This window comes from Symphalangus syndactylus, chromosome 5 (genome assembly GCF_028878055.3).
Source record: "Symphalangus syndactylus isolate Jambi chromosome 5, NHGRI_mSymSyn1-v2.1_pri, whole genome shotgun sequence".
Taxonomy (NCBI): Eukaryota; Metazoa; Chordata; class Mammalia; order Primates; family Hylobatidae; genus Symphalangus; species Symphalangus syndactylus.
In genome coordinates, this window is record NC_072427.2 from 56,267,421 (window position 1) to 56,286,904 (window position 19,484).

At 44.5% G+C, this 19,484-nt stretch overlaps 1 protein-coding gene across 6 annotated transcripts in view; it reads left to right on the top strand.

Moving 5' to 3' along the window:
- Nucleotides 1–19,484, top strand: part of OTUD7A (OTU deubiquitinase 7A) — a 397,910-nt gene that overhangs the window by 41,178 nt on the left and 337,248 nt on the right. The window lies entirely within an intron of this gene.

Sequence of the window (19,484 nt, forward strand, 5' to 3'; positions counted from 1 at the left end):
TTCTTCAGAACTGAAAGGCAGAGGTCCCCAAGAGGGAATGGCCACCCTGAGGCTGGTGGGCATTGGTCCACACAGACAGGCTCTGCAGTGTCCATGCATTTACTTGCCTCGCGTTACAGGTATCTGCACATGGTGAAGGTTGGGAATGTTTGACATCTTTATTGGAACAACCCAATGTCTAGTATCCTCATATCATGCCAAGGTGGTCTCCACTTCCTGGAGCTTTCACCCAGTAGTGGGCAGAAGCCCATGGAACCAAGAGGGAAGATGGCAGAAGCCTTCTTTGATCTGCACAGGGTGTGACTTCCAGAACAAAACCAGCATGGATGAAAGATCAAATGTGGGAGGCTTCCCTGTCTGGAACCTGTTCCTTACCACGTTGATGGTGCCAGGCCACCCTTGAATCAGAGAATTTGTTGGAGCCACAGAAAATAATACAGTGCCTCAACAGACCCCGTCCCAGGTCCAGTGCCACCCCAGTCCTCCAAGGAGAGGGAGGGTGTCTTCATGTCTCTAGTCTTGACCTGCGGGCGCTCCCGCCACTGCCCCATAGTTTGCTTTGCCTGCTGTCTGTGCTCACCTTTCTGTTGGTCTCTTTGGTTTTGTCTGCTTCATTTGTTGGCACGATCATGCACTCATTTAACATGTTTATGGAGCATGTACAATGGACCAGGGGCATCAAATGCAAAAGGAAATGAACATGAGCACTTTTCCCTGCTTGGATAGAGCCAGTTCAATGCATGGACACTCAGAGGCACAGCAGTGAAGAAGGGACCATGCCCTCCTCCAGTCATAGTGTACATCTTCTGGCCCCTGGCTTAGGGACCTGCCCAGGGTAAAGCGGGAGAGGGAGATGCGGGAGGCAGCTGTGACAAATCCCTGCCCAGAGGACAGGGACAATAAATGCTTTGTATTAGCTAGTGCAACCCTTGAAGGCCAAAAGCTCAGGGAGATGGGTTCCCAGGACAGAAAAAAGTACAGATTGGTGAGAAAATATTCCAGGCAAATTTGAATCAGAACCATACACTCTCTCACCTTATTTCCCCCGTTTTCTCCATACTGTCCTCCAATGAGTAGCTGATCTCAAAGATGACTAAGGCCTGCAAAAGAACAAGCAGGCAGAAAAACCTGAACATAAAAAAGAAAGAGATTATGTAATTACTTGTCATTGACTATAGTCATCCTACTGTACAATATACTATGAGAAGAGAGGATCTTGTGTGTTCCCACCACAAAGAAATGGCAAATGTTTGATGCATATGCTAATTACCCAATTTAAACATTACACGATTTAAACATCTATTGAAACATTACATTGCACTCCAGAAATAAACATAGTTATGTGTCCATTAAAAGCTTTTAAAAATTAAAAAAGAAAATACTAACAAAACCGTAAAATAAGACATAAGCAAATGTCTGAGGAAGAACTGAATGATTCAGTGACTGGCTCAAGAGTTCAAAAAAATAAATTTCCATACTCAAAAAGAAACTGCTGGTCTCTAAAGCAGAATTTAAGCATAGGAGGAAGATTCAGAGGAGTGAGTGAGATGGAGGAAAATAGGGCCCAAGCTGGCAGAATTCAGGATGGAAAGTGGAAAAGAAAAAACCAAAATGATGCCATCACAGAGATTAACTAGGAAGCCACAAAGTAGGAAGCCTCCTTGACAATGCAAGCACCATGGGCAGGATAGGACCACACAAAAGGAACAAAGCCTCACCATAATTTGATTTTATGTGTTTTTTGTTTTGTTTTGTTTTGTTTTGAGATGGAATCTTGTTCTGTCACCCAGGCTGGAGTGCAGTGGTGTGACCTTGGCTCACTGCAACCTCTAACCCCCACCCCCTCCAGGTTCAAGCAATTCTCCTGCCTCAGTCTCCTGAGTAGCTGGGATTATAGATTCACGCCACCATGCTCGGCCAATTTTTGTATTTTTAGTAGAGACAGGGTTTTACCATGTTGGCCGGGCTGGTCCCAAACTCCTGGCCTCAAGTGATCCACCCATCTCAGCCTCCCAAAGTGCTGGGATTACAGGCATGAGCTGTCATACCCGGCCTGATTTTCTAACAAAGAGTTTTAGAAAAGAAGGAGAACATTAAAGTATACAATAAAAAGAAAACTATGTAAATATACAGGCCAGACTTGGCTCTGTCATTCAAAAGGAACAATTGCATTTTGGTAAATGATACAGTTTAGCTCTGTGTCCCCACCCAAATGTCATCTTGAATCATACTCCCATAATTCCTACGTGTTGTGGGAGGGACCTGGTGGGAGATAATTGAATCATGGGGTGGTTTCCCTCATACTGTTCACATGGTAGTGAATACATCTCACGAAATCTGATGGGTTTATCCAGGGTTTCTGCTTTTGCATCTTCCTCATTCTCTCTTTGCCTCCTGCCATCCATGTAAGACCAGACTTGCTCCCCCCTGCCTTCTGCCATGATTGTGAGGCTTCCCCAGCCACATGGAACTGTAACTCACATTAAACTTCTTTCTTTTGTAAACTGCCCAGTCTCAGGTATGTCTTTATTAGCAGTGTGAAAATGGACTAATACAGTAAATTGGTACCAGTAGAGTGGGGTGTTGCTGAAAAGATACATGAAAATGTGAAAGCAACTTTGGAACTGGGTAACAGGCAGGGGTTGGAACAGTTTGGAGGGCTCAGAAGACAGGAAAATGTGGGGAAGTTTGGAACCTCCTAGAGACTTGTTGAATGGCTTTGCCCAAAATGCTGATAGTGATATGGACAATAAGGTCCAGGCTGAGGTGGTCTCAGATGGAGATAAGGAACTTCTTGAGAACTGAAGCAAAGATGACTTATGTTTTAGCGAAGAGACCAGCAGCATTTTGCCCCAGCCCTAGAGATCTGTGGAACTTTGAACTTGAGAGAGATGATTTAGGGTACTTGGTGGAAGAAGTTTCTGAGCAGCAAAGCATTTAAGAGGTGACTTGGGTGCTGTTAAAAGCATTCAGTTTTAAAAGGGAAACAGCTTAAAAGTTTGAAAAATTTGCAGCCTGACAGTGTGATAGAAAAGAAAATCCTATTTTCCTAGGAGAAATTCAAGCCAGCTGCAGAAATTTACATAAGTAACAAGGAACCAAATGTTAATCCCCAAGACAATGGGGAAAATGTTTCCAGGGCATGTCAGAGGTCTTCACAGCAGCCACTCCTTTCACAGGCCTGGAGGCCAAGGGAAAAAAAGTGGTTTCATGGGCTGGGCCCAGGGTCCCCAAGCTGTGTCCAGCCTAGCGACTTTGTGCCCTGTGTCCCAGCTGCTCCAGCCATGGTTGAAAGGGGCCAACACAGAGCTCAGGCTGTGGCTTTGGATGATGCAAGCCCCAAGCTCTGGCAACATCCACATGGTGCTGAGTCTTTGGGTACACAGAAATTATTAATTGAGGTTTGCGAACCTCCGCCTAGATTTCAGAAGATGTATGGAAATGCCTGGATGCCCAGGCAGAAGTTTGCTGCAGGGGCAAGGCTGTCATGGAGAACCTCTGCTAGGGCAGTGCAGAGGGAAATATGGGGTTGGAGCCCCACACAGAGTCCTTACTGGGGCACTGCCTAGTGGAGCTGTGAGAAGAGAGCCACCATCTTCCAGACCCCAGAATGGTAGATCCACTGACAGCTTGTACTGTGGGCCTGGAGAAGCCACAGACACTAAATGCCAGCCCACAAAAGCAGCTGGGAGGGAGGCTGTACCCTGCAAAGCCACAGGGGCGGAGCTGCCCAAGACCATGGGAACCCACCTCTAGCACCATCATGACCTGGATATGAGACATGGAGTCAAAGGAGATCATTTTGGAGCTTTAAGATTTGACTGCCCCAGTGGATTTTGGACTTGCATGGGGCCTGTAGCCCCTTTGTTTTGGCCAATGTCTCACCTTTGAAACAGTAGTATTTACCCAATGTCTGTACCCCCATTGTATCTAGGAAATAAGTAGCTTGCTTTTGATTTTACAGGCTCATAGGTGGAAGGGACTTGCCTTGTTTCAGATGAGACTTTGGATTGTGGACTTTTGAGTTAATGCTGAAATGAGTTAAGACTTTGGGGGACTGTTGGGAAGGCGTGATTGGTTTTGAAATGTGAGGAAATGAGATTTGGCAGGGCCTAGGGGTGGAATGATATGGTTTGGCTCTGTGTCCCCACCCAAATCTCATCTTGAATTATACTCCCAGAATTCCTACATGTTGTGGGAGGGACCCGGTGGGAGATAATTGAATCCTGGGGGCAGTTTCCCCCATACTGTTATCATGGTAGTGAATAAGTCTCATAAGATCTGATAGTTTTATCAGAGGTTTCCACTTTTGTGTCTTCCTTATTCTCTCCTTGCCTGCTTCCATCCACGTAAGATGTGACTTGCTCCTCTTTGCCTTCTGCCATGATAGTGGGGCTTCCCCAGCCATGTGGAACTGCAAGTCCAATTAAACCTCTTTCTTTTGTAAATTACCCAGTCTCAGGTATGTCTCTATCAGCAGTGTGAAAATGGACTAGTAAAGTAAGCATTAAAAAGACTGAACAAGACTGACTGACATCCTGGTGAATTTCTTGATTTCCATGGTGATTCTTACCTGGCACAAAAGCAGAAAAGGTTAGGAACATAGGTAGGTAGAATCACACTGGGTCAGTGTCTGTCAAGCAACACTTTCTGAAAGATACTGGTTTCTGAGAAATTCTGAGTGGAACAATGGGGCCCTCAATGATTTCCTATTTAGCCAAATTGTCCCACGTATAAAGACAGAGATAATAGATAGATTTTTTTCAAGCATGCCATAAATCAGAGAGCTTAGCTGCTATGAGCTCTTTTGAATAAGGGTTTTGAATAAAATGATTGAATATCAAAATCCAGCCAAAATAGAAGTGAATAAAAGTACAGAGCTTAGTATAAATGGGTGGCAAACCTTGGATATGTACAAACATAAAAATAAGACAGACAGGCCATCTGCATGAATTACAGTGAGAGTATGTGATGTAAATGATGTAAACCTTGCAAATAATATTATAACTTAGGAAAGTCTTTGGCTAGGTGAAGGGAGTGGATGTGTGAGTATCTAATGCCCTCATCTTTCTTAGCAAAACAGTTGACAATCACTACGTTGAAGAGGCTATTTTAAAAAATGAGGGTGATAACTTCAAGACTTTTCATAATGTTTTTGTTATCTTTAGAACAATCATTTAGGAAGACATCTCTTATAGTAAAGAAGCATTTCTCTGAAATTTAGCAGCTCTTTCTGTTTGGCTGTCTTGTCTTTCCTTTCCTTTCATTATCTTTGTAGTGAAAAATACGACTTGCCAAATGCTCAGTGTGTTGTGGGCATGGAGAATACCTGGTGAGCTGGCATTCATGCATGGAGCATCCTTGCAAAGTGGGAGGTGTTGCTATGGAAATAAAACAGGTGAAGTGATGGAGGGTCGGGGGTGAGATGTGGCTCAGGAAGGCCTCTCTGAGGAGTGCTTGGATAAGACCCAGATGCTGAGCTGGAGCCAGCCTAGCAGAAGGCGCAGGCTTCAGTGTCCTGAGCATGAAGGAATCTGTTCCAGAAACTGAACAAAGGCCTTGGTTCAGTGTGCCTACTTTGCTGGTGCTCTAACAGGTGACCTGCCTAGTGACTAGTGCTGCCCCTACTGTGCTCTTCATGCCTTGGACTGTGTCTTCGTCTTTTCGCCTACCTAATCAGCCTGTAAAATTGTCTGGTAGATGTTCAGTGAATGTATAAAGATGCATGTATGAATGAAATAACCCATGAATGAATGAATAGATTCTTTCAGGGTGTCAGGTTAATGACATATCACAGTTTATGCCGTGAGCTGTTTCTTATTTTTAAGTTTGACATTGTTGAAGTAGACCTCCTTTTGGAAACACAGTGAAATCCACATTTTCCAGCATGGGATTTAGGCTGCTGCTGAGGGCTCGTGACCAGGCAGTTCTAGTTTGATATTCTGGCGTCCTCCTGTGAACCACATGAATTTCTCTTCTGAGTTTTAGGTTTTAAGGTACACGTGCAATCAGAGAAATGAAGTTCACAGCCAAGTTCCTTGTCTATATTTGCTTGAAAAGAAAATAAGCTGAGATATTTTACGTGAGGTAGGTTCAGGAGACGTGCCCTTTGAAAACCTTGAGTGTAATGATTTTGCTAACTTTACGCTTACCTATTCTTTGCTGTAAGGATATTTATGTAACAGACATGGCGACTCTCAAAAACAGCTTAATGAGTAATTTTAGCTCTTTTAAAATAAATGTATCCTCTTTGTTGGCAAAGATTGTTTGGTGTGGGAGTCTGCATTTTGACAATCAAATATATAAGTTCGCTATTTTGTTTAAGCAGCTGTGATTTACTGGCTAACATGTGGAATGCTCCCTCTTAAGGCCACACCCCTGGGGATGGAGCAAAGACACTCATCCTCCTCCCTCGAAGCCCAGCTTAGTAAGATTGGTGGGAGGTCGCTGATGCTCCTACCTGCCTGGTGAATTTCTTGATTTCTGCTGGGGGTGCAGGCCTGAGTTTGAATCACAGTCCCTCCACAGCACCCGCTTTGTGTTCGAAAGAGGTGTCCTGGGGAGACATCGAGGAGCAGAGCTTTATGTGTATGGTATTTTTTGTCTTTGAAACACAGGCTGCAGAGAGGCTGACAAAGTTTTCAGCATGTAGCTGGAGCATCCTTTGAACATTGTTCTCCAATCCCTTGAAATGCATGCCCCGCAGGCCAAATTTTTTTTGCCCCATTTTACTCTCTGTAGTTTTTACATGGAACCATACATCTTGTAGAATTTTATTCTGAGAATTTATAAAATTAAGAGTGTCTTTTTAACTAGTTATTGTCTATGGAGATAGATCTTAGAGTCCTCCGTTAGGGTACGCAGCCTTCCCCTCCACTTTGAGGTCAAGTCTATACAAAGATATTCCCAGAAACGTGTGTTACAGTGCATTTCCCAAGCAATTTGCCCTCTTGGTCCTGAGGGGTCTGCCTGGATTAGAGATGAAGTCTCTTCAGACTCTACAATTGCTGATCTCTCTTATGTAAGAAAGTCCCGGCAACTGACACTTGCAGTGTGCTATTTAAAGAAAGTTTTCTGTGAATCTCTTTGCAAATGAAGAGAAGCTTGTCTGGTTATTTGTGATGTTTATTCTCTGCCCACGAAGAGGCAGGGTGGCCAGGCTGGGGGTGCAGGCCTGCGTTTAATCACAGTCCCTCCACAGTACCCGCTTTGTGACTGGACCTTCTTGGAACCTGTTTTCTCATCTGTAAACTAGGTACGCTGGTCGAATTTCTTGTTTTCTTTGTTGCTTCTTTATCTGTTTCCTAATAAATAACAGAAACTGGAGGGAGCTGGGGTATGGGGTCCGTGATGCCCAAGGATTCCCAGTCAGGTGCAGCTGGGTCTAGGGTGTGCCTGCTCCCAGAGAGCAGCGCTTTGGGAAGCCCATGCCTGTGTCTGCCTACATGGCCCCGTTTCTCACTGTGTGACTATGCCATTTTCTCTCTCCCTACTGAGTTCGTCATACACATGGGAGCAGATGACCACCAGTAGCTTCCTCACTTCAGAGAGCCACCACTGTACGACACCAAAAGACCAGGAACAAGAGAAGAAATAAATACATTAGACCACATCAAAATTAAAAACTTCTGTGCTGCAAATACTACCTTTAAGGAAGCAAAAAGCCCATAGAATGGGAGAAAATATTTGTAAATCATGTCTGATAAGGAACTCATATCCAGAATATATAAAGAACTCTTAGAACCCAATAATAAAAAGCCCAATAACAAATAGAAAAGACACTTGACCAGACATTTCTCCAAAGTTGATATACAAATGGCCAGTAAACACATGAAAAGATAGTCAACATCATCAGTCATTACGACACAAAAACCAAAAGCAGAATGAGACAGCACTTTACATCCACTAGGATGTGTAGAATCAAAAACACAGACAAGTGTTGACAAGGAGGTAAATAAATTGGAACTATCATATGTATGTTTCTGGTGGGAATATAAAATGGTACAGCTCTTTGAGAAACAGTTTGGTAGTTACTCAAAAAATTAAACATAGAATTTCCATATGACCCAGTAATTCCACTTCTAGGGAAGAGAAATGAAAACATGTTCACACAAAAACTTGTACACGAATGTTTATCATTATTTATAATAACCAAAAACTAGAACCAACCCAAAGCCCATCAACTGATGAATGGTTAAATAAAATGTAATATACAATGGCATATTGTATATTGTGTTATTATTCAGCAACATAAAGAAACGAAAAACTGGGCTGGGCTCAGTGGCTCACACCTGTAATCTCAGCACTTTGGGAGGCCGAGGTGGGCAGATCATGAGGTCAGGAGATCGAGACCATCCTGGCCAACATGGTGAAACCCCATCTCTACTAAAAAAAAAAAAAGAAATAGCTGGGCATGGTGGCGCACACCTGTAGTCCCAGCTACTCGGGAGGCTGAAGCGGGAGAATCACTTGAACCTGGGAGGTGGTGGTTGCAGTGAGCTGAGATCACACCACTGCACTCCAGCCTGGTGACAGAGCGAGACTCCATCTCAAAAAAAAAATAAATAAATAAATGAAAAACTGATTTATGCCACAACATGATTGACCCTGGAAAATATGCTACGCAAAAGGAGCCAGTCACAAAAGACCCCATATTATATGATTGCATTTATATAATGCCCAGAATAGGCAAACCAATAGAGACAGAAAGTAGTCTCGTGGTTGCCTAGGGCTGGGGGCCTCTGAGGGAATGGTAAGTGACGGCTGGTGGGTGCAGGGTTTCTTTCAGGGTGATGAAAATGCTCTAGAATTAGATTGTGCCGATGGTTGCACAACTCTGTGAATATACTAAAAACCATTGAACTGTACACATTAAATGGGTGAATTCTGTGGTAAATGAATTATATTTTAATAAAGCTGGTTAAAAAATGAAAATTTACAAATTAAAAAAAAAAGAATCTTTCAGCCCTGATTTCAAATTGCTGGAGAAGTACTCTGGTCTAGCTTGTGGGCAGCCAACCACTGGATCCAGTGTTGGGACCTGTTATAAGAGCACAGCTACCAGAAAATGGTGGGGCCAGTTTTCTATGAAGCAGGCAGGCAGAGAGAGCAATAGGTGTCCATGCATGAGGATAGCAATAGTGTCTTGTTACTAGGATTAAAATAAATAAATGCATGGGAAGCATTTAGTACTGTGCGTGACACACTGTATATGTTGACTATAATGATTGCATCAATGTCAGTTTACATGGGGAAGAATCGTGTGATATCTCATAGAAAATATAGCTCAAAAAATAGTCAAGTGATGATCTCAACCTGAAGGAACCTGAAGAGAAGTGCCAGGATAAAACGGGATTTAACTCTGACTTTATTACTTGAAACTTTGAAGGCAAATGGTGTGTGGTTGATTGTTTAAGTGGGATACATCTGTACCTTATATTTTTAAATATGTAGACTTGAAGTCATCTTATAGACAGTCTCAATTACTTTTCAGTAGTAATTTATATGCTCCATTGCCTGCTTGCAAGATAATTTACTGATTTCTGTGTTTTGCTATTATTAGCTTTCCATTGTTGCTTCCTGTGATATGAAGTATTAAGTGGTTGCCAGCAGAAGCAAATAATAAGAATGTTTAAGGGTGGAGTGGGGCAGGAGTGGACTTTCTTTAATCAGCCTTTGCATCTGACACTCAGCATGTGAGTTGTATTCAACTTCTTAGTTGCCATGTGAATGATACCACTTCACAGTGTGGAGGTGAGGGACTAGATATTTAAAACGCCTGTATACCTAGGCCATAATCACAAAACCATAAATACTGTAATTATAATTTTGATAATTACATGTATCGAATATATTTGATGTTATGTATAAAAATAACATATATACTGATACATTATATATGACATAATATATAACTACTTGTTATATGTTACTTATATGTTATATATAATGTAGTATATTTATGTTACCTGTATAATATATAAGTATGTATATGTAAGTATAGAGGCATATATGTTTGTATAGAAATGAAGTGGTTTTAATTATACACATATGATTACGTTAGAAAAAAATAGACTACACAGATAGACAAAATAAAATACATTGGAATTTCAAAATTCCATATTCCCAAACAACCAATGCTGGTATCTGTTCTTCCAGATTTTATTTATTTAGCTCTACAAATATATAGATCACACTAGTCATATTCTTTTCTCTCCGAATATTTACTAAACATCCATGTGCATTAATAAATGCAGGTCTACATTTTTTTTACTTTTTGGTTTTTAGATAATTTTAGACTTACAGAAGAGTTGCAGAAAGCATGCTTACTTTCCTCTCTCTAGCACCCAACTTATTTGCAGCCTTCTTGAGCTCATTAGGCTTCCCCAGAAGTGTCATATTCTTAGTTTTTAGGTTATACTTTTCCCCCTAAGCCATTTATCCAACAAAAAGAAATTACTGGGCTTTTATTCCACTTGTAATTTATAACAACAATTCAAGGGTTCTGCCCTTCATTAGATCCTTGCTTTTAAAATGTGGTTTTCTAGCTCAAAGTTCCATCCTTAATCTCTTATTATTTGGAGAAGAGAAGCTATTTCATCTTCCAGCCTGATAAATCTCTACATGCATGGACCACTCCATCCATTTCTGCTTACAAACTGGCCAGTTCTTTTCTGAGCTCATCTCTTTTCTGAGCTCATCTCTTTCTTGTATCACCTTGCCAAACCCAGCCATCAGTGTCCCTCTGTCCCACAGGACTGACCTTTTGTCCTCCACTTATTCTCATCAAGTAGAGAACCTGCCCTCAAGATGCTCATAGGAAGTAGTTTTACCAAACTCTCCACCCATCCCATGATACCAGGACTATATAAATTATTTTTAAATTTTTTACAGCAGCAGACCACTAGCAGATGCTCATTTCTGTATCAATCACCATGAGTTCTGTAATGCTTCAGTAATAAACAGCTTCAGAATCTCCATGGTTTAGAAAAGCTTATGTCTTACTACCATCCGTTGTCCATCCCCAGTGCAGATCCAAAGAGCAGCCACTGCATAGTGGCTGATGGAGATAGGAGTGTGGGAGGTTAGGCCGTGGCTCTCGGGCTTCCACCTGGAAGAGGCACATCACCTCTCTGCCCACTCTTTATCAGTCAAAGCCAGGCCCACAGTCTAACCCCTCTCAAAGACAGGGAGGCCGCCGTCTCCCTTCACTTGGAAGCGGGGAAGCCAGACACACTTGGTTAGTAGCTAGCACCTGTGACTACCATTATACCCTTTTGTTGAAAATATTAGTGGTTTCTATTTTTTTCTCCCTATAAAGAGAGATGCAATGAACATCATCTTTTCTCTGTACCTGTTTGTTCCTGTCCTTTTATTTTTTAAAGATACAGTTAGAGACTTGGAAGGACTGTGTTAAAATCTTTGGCATCAAGGCTGTTGCTAGCATATGTGGTACCTGCCTAGTCCATCCTCACTGCTATAACAAAATCACCTAGACTGGATAATTGTAAATAATAGAAACGTATTTCTCACAGTTGGGGAGTCCGAGAAGTCCAGAAGGCACTGGCATATTCATTGTCTGATGCACCCTTGCTGTCTGCTCCATAGATGGTGCCTTGTTGCTGTTTCCTCAGTTGGGGGGAGATGGAAGGGCAAACGGGATGAACGTGGCATCCTCACATGGCAGAAGAGATGGAAGAGGGGGCAGCTCTCTGACAGCTCTCTTTTAAGGGCATGAATCCCATTCAGGAGTGGGAGGCCCTCATGACTTAATCACCCACAGAGGCCTCAGCTTTTGATACCACCACCTTGAGGCTTAAGTTCTATCTACAAATGTTGGAAGGACACATACCATTAAGCCACAGCAGTTCCTCTGTGTACAACTTGGAGAAAGGCAGGTGGGCAGCAGGTTGGTATGAATAAGGTGCTGCCCCTTTGCAGCCCAGGCCAAGGGCATGGGTGGTGGCTAGATTTCAGGCTCTGCTGGCCCTCAGCCTGAGAGGTGACACAGGACATCACCTTAGTTGTGGGCAGGACTTACCAAAAACCCAGGAAGCTTAGGTTCCCATCTAGAGTCAATCCATGCTTTCAGAAATTGCCAACATGTCCTGACTTTTGCAGCCCACAGGAGAACAAAAGCCTTGGGTTTTTCAAAGATCAGCAAAGGAAAGACCCAAAGGAGAGATATTTATTCTATAGAATTCATTCTAGTCCGTAAATTATATTGAATTTCTGGATGGAGCACAACAAAACAGAAAAATGTCACTAAAAGGCACCTAATCTCCTGGTGTTTGATTTCTCGATTGCAGAAGGGCATCTCCTTCCTTAGAATGGAGTTATTTTTAATCAGTCCTGACCACAGGATGCTTCTCTAGACTTTCAGCAAAATCTCACTGATAAGCCATGAGTGATGGGGAAATGATCTAGGGTGGTGTAATACAAACAGGAGAAACTGGATGTGAATAACTGACTTAAATTGGATGAAAAGCATGGACAGCAATGGGAGCCACCTGGTGAAATATTTGGACCTTTAAAACCTATCAAGCAGAGGACCCAGGGAAACGGTGCTCATAGAGAGAAACTAGTTCACGGCCTCAGCATGATGGCATGCTCAAGAGCTGCACCACTTCATTACTTTCTGCTGATTTGGGTTCTGAACATGTAATTCTGAAATGTTGTCATTGTGAATTAAGTGAATTGAGGCAAGTTTTGGGGTTATTTGGTTTCTTTATTAGTTTGCCTTTCTTAATGTACTGTCACATGACAGACACCTTCTTGCGGTTCATATCCCCTCTCAAGTGCCCTTGCTCAGAACGGTCTTCCCATGGGACGTGCAGGCATGAGTGCATATGAAAAATGTAACACAGTTATAAATCTAATATACATAAATTAAATTCTGGCATTAATAATTTGTTTGCCAAAGGATTTACCCTAGGATTCTTTTAAGTAGTAAATGTCTCAGTGTGTGTTTAACATGTGATTCTAATTTTTTTTTTGAGACGGAGTCTTGCTCTGTCACCCAGGCTGGAGTGCAGTGGCACGATCTCGGCTCACTGCAAGCTCTACCTCCCAGGTTCATGCCATTCTCCTGGCTCAGCCTCCCGAGTTGCTGGGAATACAGATGCCCACCACCGAGCCAGGCTATTTTTTTTGTATTTTTAGTAGAGACGGGGTTTCACCATGTTAGCCAGGATGGTCTCAGTCTCCTGACCTCATGATCTGCCCGCCTCAGCCTCCCAAAGTGCTGGGATTACAGATGTGAGCCACTGTGCCCGGCCATGTGATTCTAATTTTTAAAGTGATTTTTCTTAATATAATGGGATTAGTTGTTAAGGGGAAGAAACTGCCTGGTATTTTAGACAGCTTTTTTCTCCCTTTTCTGGTTTTGTGAACAAGGAATCAAATATCTCCTTTGTTTATTCCAGGAAGGACTTGCTAGAATTGCATGGGTACCTATGGGCCCTCTACCCAAGGTTTGATGTTACCACAAAGTGATTGGATGAAAAGCATTCCAGGGCACGCTACTTTTCATCTTCTGATATGGACTGGAAAGGGGCCAGAGCCCTCAAAGCAGCATCCATACCCGTGCCCAGAGCAGGCAATGCTTCACTCGTTCAGTGGCTTTTTTTTTTGGAGGCCAGCAGAATCTCCTCACGCATCAGTGGCCCAAACTGGGGCATGTGCCTCCTCTGGTCGGTCACTGTTGGCTGAGGGAGGAGCATGGCGGATGGTATAAGTCACCACCTGCTGTGCCGGCTGGGAACATGGTGGGGACCTTTCTCCCAGAACATCTGTCCTATGGGCAAAGAGAGAGAGCTGCCAATAAATGTCCATGTGAGAGAGTGTGCCTCATCTCTGGAGAAGCTTTCTATTCATTATTGTTACCAAATGCGTACATTTATGTGTCAGGACATAACTTACAAAACAACCCCTGTGGGATTCCAATGCTGTGCTTTGGGTAGGAAGATGGCCCATGGTGGGAGAGGCCCCCCAGCCTGGCTCCCTCCTGCCCCCACCGCTCCATAGCCTAGCATTCTGTTTCCGGAATGGACGCAACCATAGACCAGAGGATCTTTGCAAAGTGAACTCACACAGTTCCAGCCCCTCACGGCTTTGGCGGAAGGCCAATGGCAGAGAGGTCAGAAGCACTGGATGTTCAATGAACTCAGACACAAATTAGCTAAGTGACCTTGAGCTCGTTCCTTGCTGGGTAGATGTTTGCTCATCTGTAAGTCAGAATGATTGTACATCACCCCAGCCACCCTCGAGGGATGGCTGTGATGATCAGATGGGAGAACAGATGTGAATGGTCACTCACCTTTGGGACTGAGGAGCTGACAGTGGATCTGGTTTCTGCAGCAGTGCCATTCTGCTGGGAGCCCTCTGATTCACAGTATCCACTTGGGCATGTTGCTTTCTCTGCTAAAATCAAAGGTCTGTATGTAATTGCTCCTATGGCTACAGCAGCACAAACGTCCTGGCAGGGGGCGTTTGGAGGGGAGTTTCCACATTGCATGGATTTGTGCAATTGCAAATTTAGATACAGCACCTTAGAAGGCCCTGGAAGCAGCAGAAGGGCTGGGGAGTCCTGTGTGCGTCTGTTCAGAGACAGGGAACCAATGTTGAAGAAACCCAGTTGTCTCCTTTGCAGCAAACCTGGGATTTGAGAGTCAGGGAACATGGCAGGGACAATGCGGGAGCTTCAGAACTCTGCCCTAGGAGTTCATTCCAGCCATGGCACGGCAGGGTATATACTCAGAGCTGTTGTGTAATGAATAGATACTTGGCCCATATTGCATAGATTCATATCTATGCAAAAAATAACTGCCCAGTAAACATGAATAGAACTTATGCATGATTTTTAGGCTGAGCCCAGTAGCTCACGCCTGTAATCCCAGCACTTTGGGAGGCTGAGGTGAATGTATCACTAGAGGTCAGGAGTTCAAGACCAGCCTGGCCAACATGGTGAAACCTCATCTCTACTAAAAGTACAAAAGTTAGCCGGGTGTGGTGGCACGTGCCTGTAGTCTCAGCTACTTGGGAGACTGAAGCAGGAGAATCGCTTGAACCCAGGAGGCGGAGGTTGCAGTGAGCCAAGATTGCACTGCCGCACTCCAGCCTGGGCAACAAAGTGAGACACTGTCTCAAAAAAAAAAAAAAAAGAAGAACTTACGCATGGTTTTTGAATTCCATTTTCTTAAATGTTAAGGCTCTTGTTTATATTGTAGTATCCCTGAATTAGGACGTGTCGCATGAACAGGATTGCGGCAGGCATAGCCCGCCATGGTCATCATCAGTGCTGTTGGTGGGATTCTCAGTTCTTCAGGGCACTCGGCTGGGCTGACTCCTAGGCCTCTTGCAGCAGGGCAGGCCTGGGGGATGATTCTGCCTGGTAAATTGTGAATGGGAGTGCTGTGTGTCACTTCCAGCTGGAGTAAGTTGTTGGCACATGATCCTTTAGAGCACCCTTGCATGGCCGATGCCGGTGGTTGGGTGGTCTGCTCCATCAGCCTGAAACCCGGAAAGAGGGTTTGTGGAGCACAGCCCTGGGCTGATTATAATGCATAATTAGCATGAGTGAGAAATAAGCTGTTGTGGGTATGAGCTACTAGGGTATCGGCTGGTCTGTTTGCTACCCCATGTCTAGCAAACAGACACGTGTGACCTAGTCTACATGGATTGATGCTCTCGCCATTTCTTTTTTTATTTTTTCTCTACAATTTCTTACCAAGCTGATCATGTGTCTTAGAATCAAGCCATTACAGTAATTCCTCTGGTGGTTTTCCATAATTCCTAGTTAAGGAATCTTTTCAAGCACTCTCAGGTAAACGTAAGCAGAGCCTCCTGACTGTTGTCCAGGTGTCACTGCGGAGGCAGGAATTGGGCCTGGATATTCTAGGAGATTGATATTTACAGAAACATTTTGAAAACTAGAAAGCTTTGTGAAATGGTGAAACTGGAAGTTTCCCAAGTTATGTTTCATGATGTTAAAATATCTTCCATTACAAAATAAAGGTTCTTTGACTCAATAAGCTTGGGAAATGTTATGTACTATTTTTTTCTTAAAGATGCATAATGTCCATTAGCATGTCAAAGGCTCTGAGAAGGCCTGCAACATAGAAATTGTTTATTTCAGTGGAATCCAGTATTCTTCAAACTTATTTGAACAAAGAGTGTCCTCCTTTACCCCTGACCTCCCCCACACATTTATCAGACCCAGTGTTTATGGGGAGGGTAAGACACGAATGTGGCATTTGGTGAATCTTGGAGCAGTAGAATAGTTCTTCCTGTCAGAAAGCTATATGGTGTGTCATGCAGTAAATCATCGTGACCTAGGACACTTTACATAATTACTTCATTTTCTAGTCTTTTAAGCAAAATTTATTGAGTTTGTACTGTACAGAAGCCTAACAATGCTGAATGGTAGTGAGTGGAACACTCTGTGCCTGATCCATGGACCCAGGTATCAGCATCCACATCAGCAACGGCATTGGCATAGGGAGGGCATGCGTATACCTGCACGTGCTTGGCCTGGACCATTACCTGCTGAATGGAACTCTATTAACATGAGGCCGAAGGATCTCTATTGAGCATGTGCTACCAGCAATTCCCGGGCTCCCCAGTGTTTGACAGCTGCCGCATCAGATGTCTTGCTTCTGCCTTCTCTGTGTTTTGGGTTGGGTTCTGAAAGTGGCCAGGGAAGGGCCTGGCCTTGAGAATCCATCCTGAGGGAGAATAGATGATGTGGCATGACCTCATACTTGTGTGTGTGTGCGGAGCTTAGTGCCCTTAAAAATGACAGCTAAACCCTTATATTTTAGAAGATGTTTATCACTTGCATGTTAAGATCAAGGGTCCTGAGGACCAAGGGGAGACTCAGCTTAGGGTGTGTGGCTTGGACTAGCAAAGCTCCTCACGTGGTGGATGGATTGAACCTTCACACTTGCAGTTATACCATCTACTCGGGGACATTCTGAAGGGTGACACTATTTGAGACTGCAGGGAGTGGGAGGAGGGGATAGGGACGCTTTATGGTATGGTTGGAGTGTTCCGTCTCTTGAATGCATTTCATTGCAGCCATTAGTAGGTGGGTTCTTGAGGTCCAGAAATAGGCATTCCATGAGGCAGGTCTTCTGGAATTTGTTCAGGCACCAAAAAGGGAGATTTGGCTCTTTTTACTGGCCCATGAAATGACTTCAGGGCGTGCATTTTCTTGGAAGCTGCTATTAACCATCACCTGAAATTTCTCCCAAGGCTGTTTCTTCTCTCCTCCAGCAAGGACAACTGTAAATGAGGCAGAGTAATTTAAATTCTGTCCCTTTCACATTCAAATTACCTCAGGGCAGCTGATGTGGCCACCCTTGGAAGGCGTAGCTGAAGAGCAGTTGATGCCATAACTGCCCGATTCCTGTAGGTCTGTGTGGTGAGCTGGGGGCCTGTGGAGGAGTGTAGAAGCCCTGGTTGGGCTCCCTGAACAGGGTCAGCTGGGGCATTCTGATTAGTATGGCAGTGGGTCCAGGACATGTTTGGGAGACGAGGCCCATGTGATGCGCGGGTTGAGGCTCTGATACTGTCAGAAGCCGGGGTCCACTTGCAGAGCCCACTTGTTTGTTAATGCTCCCTCAACCCCTGCTGCTTCTACCAATGCAGAAGCCCTCGCTCTGGTCACCACCTGCCCCATCCCTGGGAAGGCTGGGGGAAGCAAGGCAGCAGTGACCAGCATCCTCCCGCAGCCTCAGTCCTCTCTCAGGTCTCCGCAGGGGTGGGCTCCAGCGAGAGTGAAGCTGACCCCTCCCGCTGTGCGGAGTGAGTGAGTGAGTGAATGCTCACTGTTGCTCTGTGTACAGCTCTGAAAGGCTGATGGGAAAAAGCAGGTTGCCCTAGTCCAGGGAACATGGTGTTCTGGCCAGGCGGACTGCCCGCAGCAGGGCCTGGCCAGCTGGCAGCCCTCATTGTGCTCTGTATCCTCCCTATAAAGTGAGGATGGTGAGGCAGTTGTGAGGGCAAGAGAAGGCACCTCTCTACTGCCCTTTAACCAACACCCGGAGCCCCAGGAGTGCGGCGGAGATCCTGTTCACTCCTGCGGCTTCTCACTGTCTCCTTTTCCAGCCACACATGCCAAATACCCATAAACGCACACCCACATGCACATATGCAAACACACCCCGGAGATGTCATACACATACCCATGCACTTACATACACACCACACTACACACATCTACAGACAGACACTACACCATACATACAAAGCACACACTCACACATACCACACACAAACAGACACAGCCCACATCATACCCCCCCACACATGCAAGTATGGATACATACCACACACACATACACTTACACACATACCATGCACATACACACCATGCCACACATCAAATCAACCAAAAGGTCTCAATAATTCATTTCCTAAACATCTCTCCCTCTCTGCCTCTTTCCATTCCTGCTGTACTAGATGCAGCCATCACTGTCTCTCCCTCGCTAGAAATATTATTATATTTTCCACCAAATAAGTGGGGACTGAGACAGAGGTTCAATCCATGCACCTTCTCTGCAGTGCCTCACCTGTGTATAATGTTTGTTCTCACTGCGGCCCCTCCTGCTCCATAGGAGATCCTGGATCCTGCTTTGAGACTTTCGATGCAAGGCACACTCCTTCACAGGCACACAGTACAGGCTGCAGTGGCTTGGCTTTGCACCTCATGGACTGGGGACTTTCTCATCAGAGAGCACCCTGTGTTGCCCTGCTGGGTGTCCTTTAGGGCTCAGAGCCTCCTGGGGATGGAGGCCTGAGCTGGCTGATACCACAGAGCTAGGAGAGACTGACTTTTGGACAGAACTCCAGAAGGGGCCAACCTAGTCCTTGTAGTGCCTAGCCTCCAACAGTTAGTGGAGAACCATTACTAAAATGGCTCTTTGGAGCAGCAGACATAGAGGCCAGTGGCATTAGTTGAGGTGGCTACCTTAGTCTGCTTGGACTGCCATACAAAATACCACAGACCGGGTGGCTTAAACAGCAGTCATTGATTTCCTCACCATTCTGGAGCCTGAAAATCCCAGATGAAGGTGCTGACAGGGCTAGTTTCTGGTGAGGGCTCTCTCCTCAGCTTGCAGACAGCCGCCTTCTTGTTGTGCCCACACATGGCCTCTTTTCTATGCATGCATGAAGCTAGAACCAGTGATCTCTGGTGTCTCTTTTTCTTCTTATATGGACACAAACCCTATTGGTTTAGGGCCCCACCATTATGACCTCATTTAAACTTAATTACCTCTTTAAATGCCCTATCTCCAAATGCAGTCATGTTGGTGGCTAGGATGTCAACATAGGAATTTACAGGGACACAGTTCTGTTCATGACAGTGGTGAAATTTTCAGTGAGGCTCCACTGGTTCTTCAGGTAGGCCCTTGCCCACCTTAGCATCCCTGTTGTCCCACCTGCACCCTCTGTATAAGTAGACCCAGCTCCGTAGAACTATG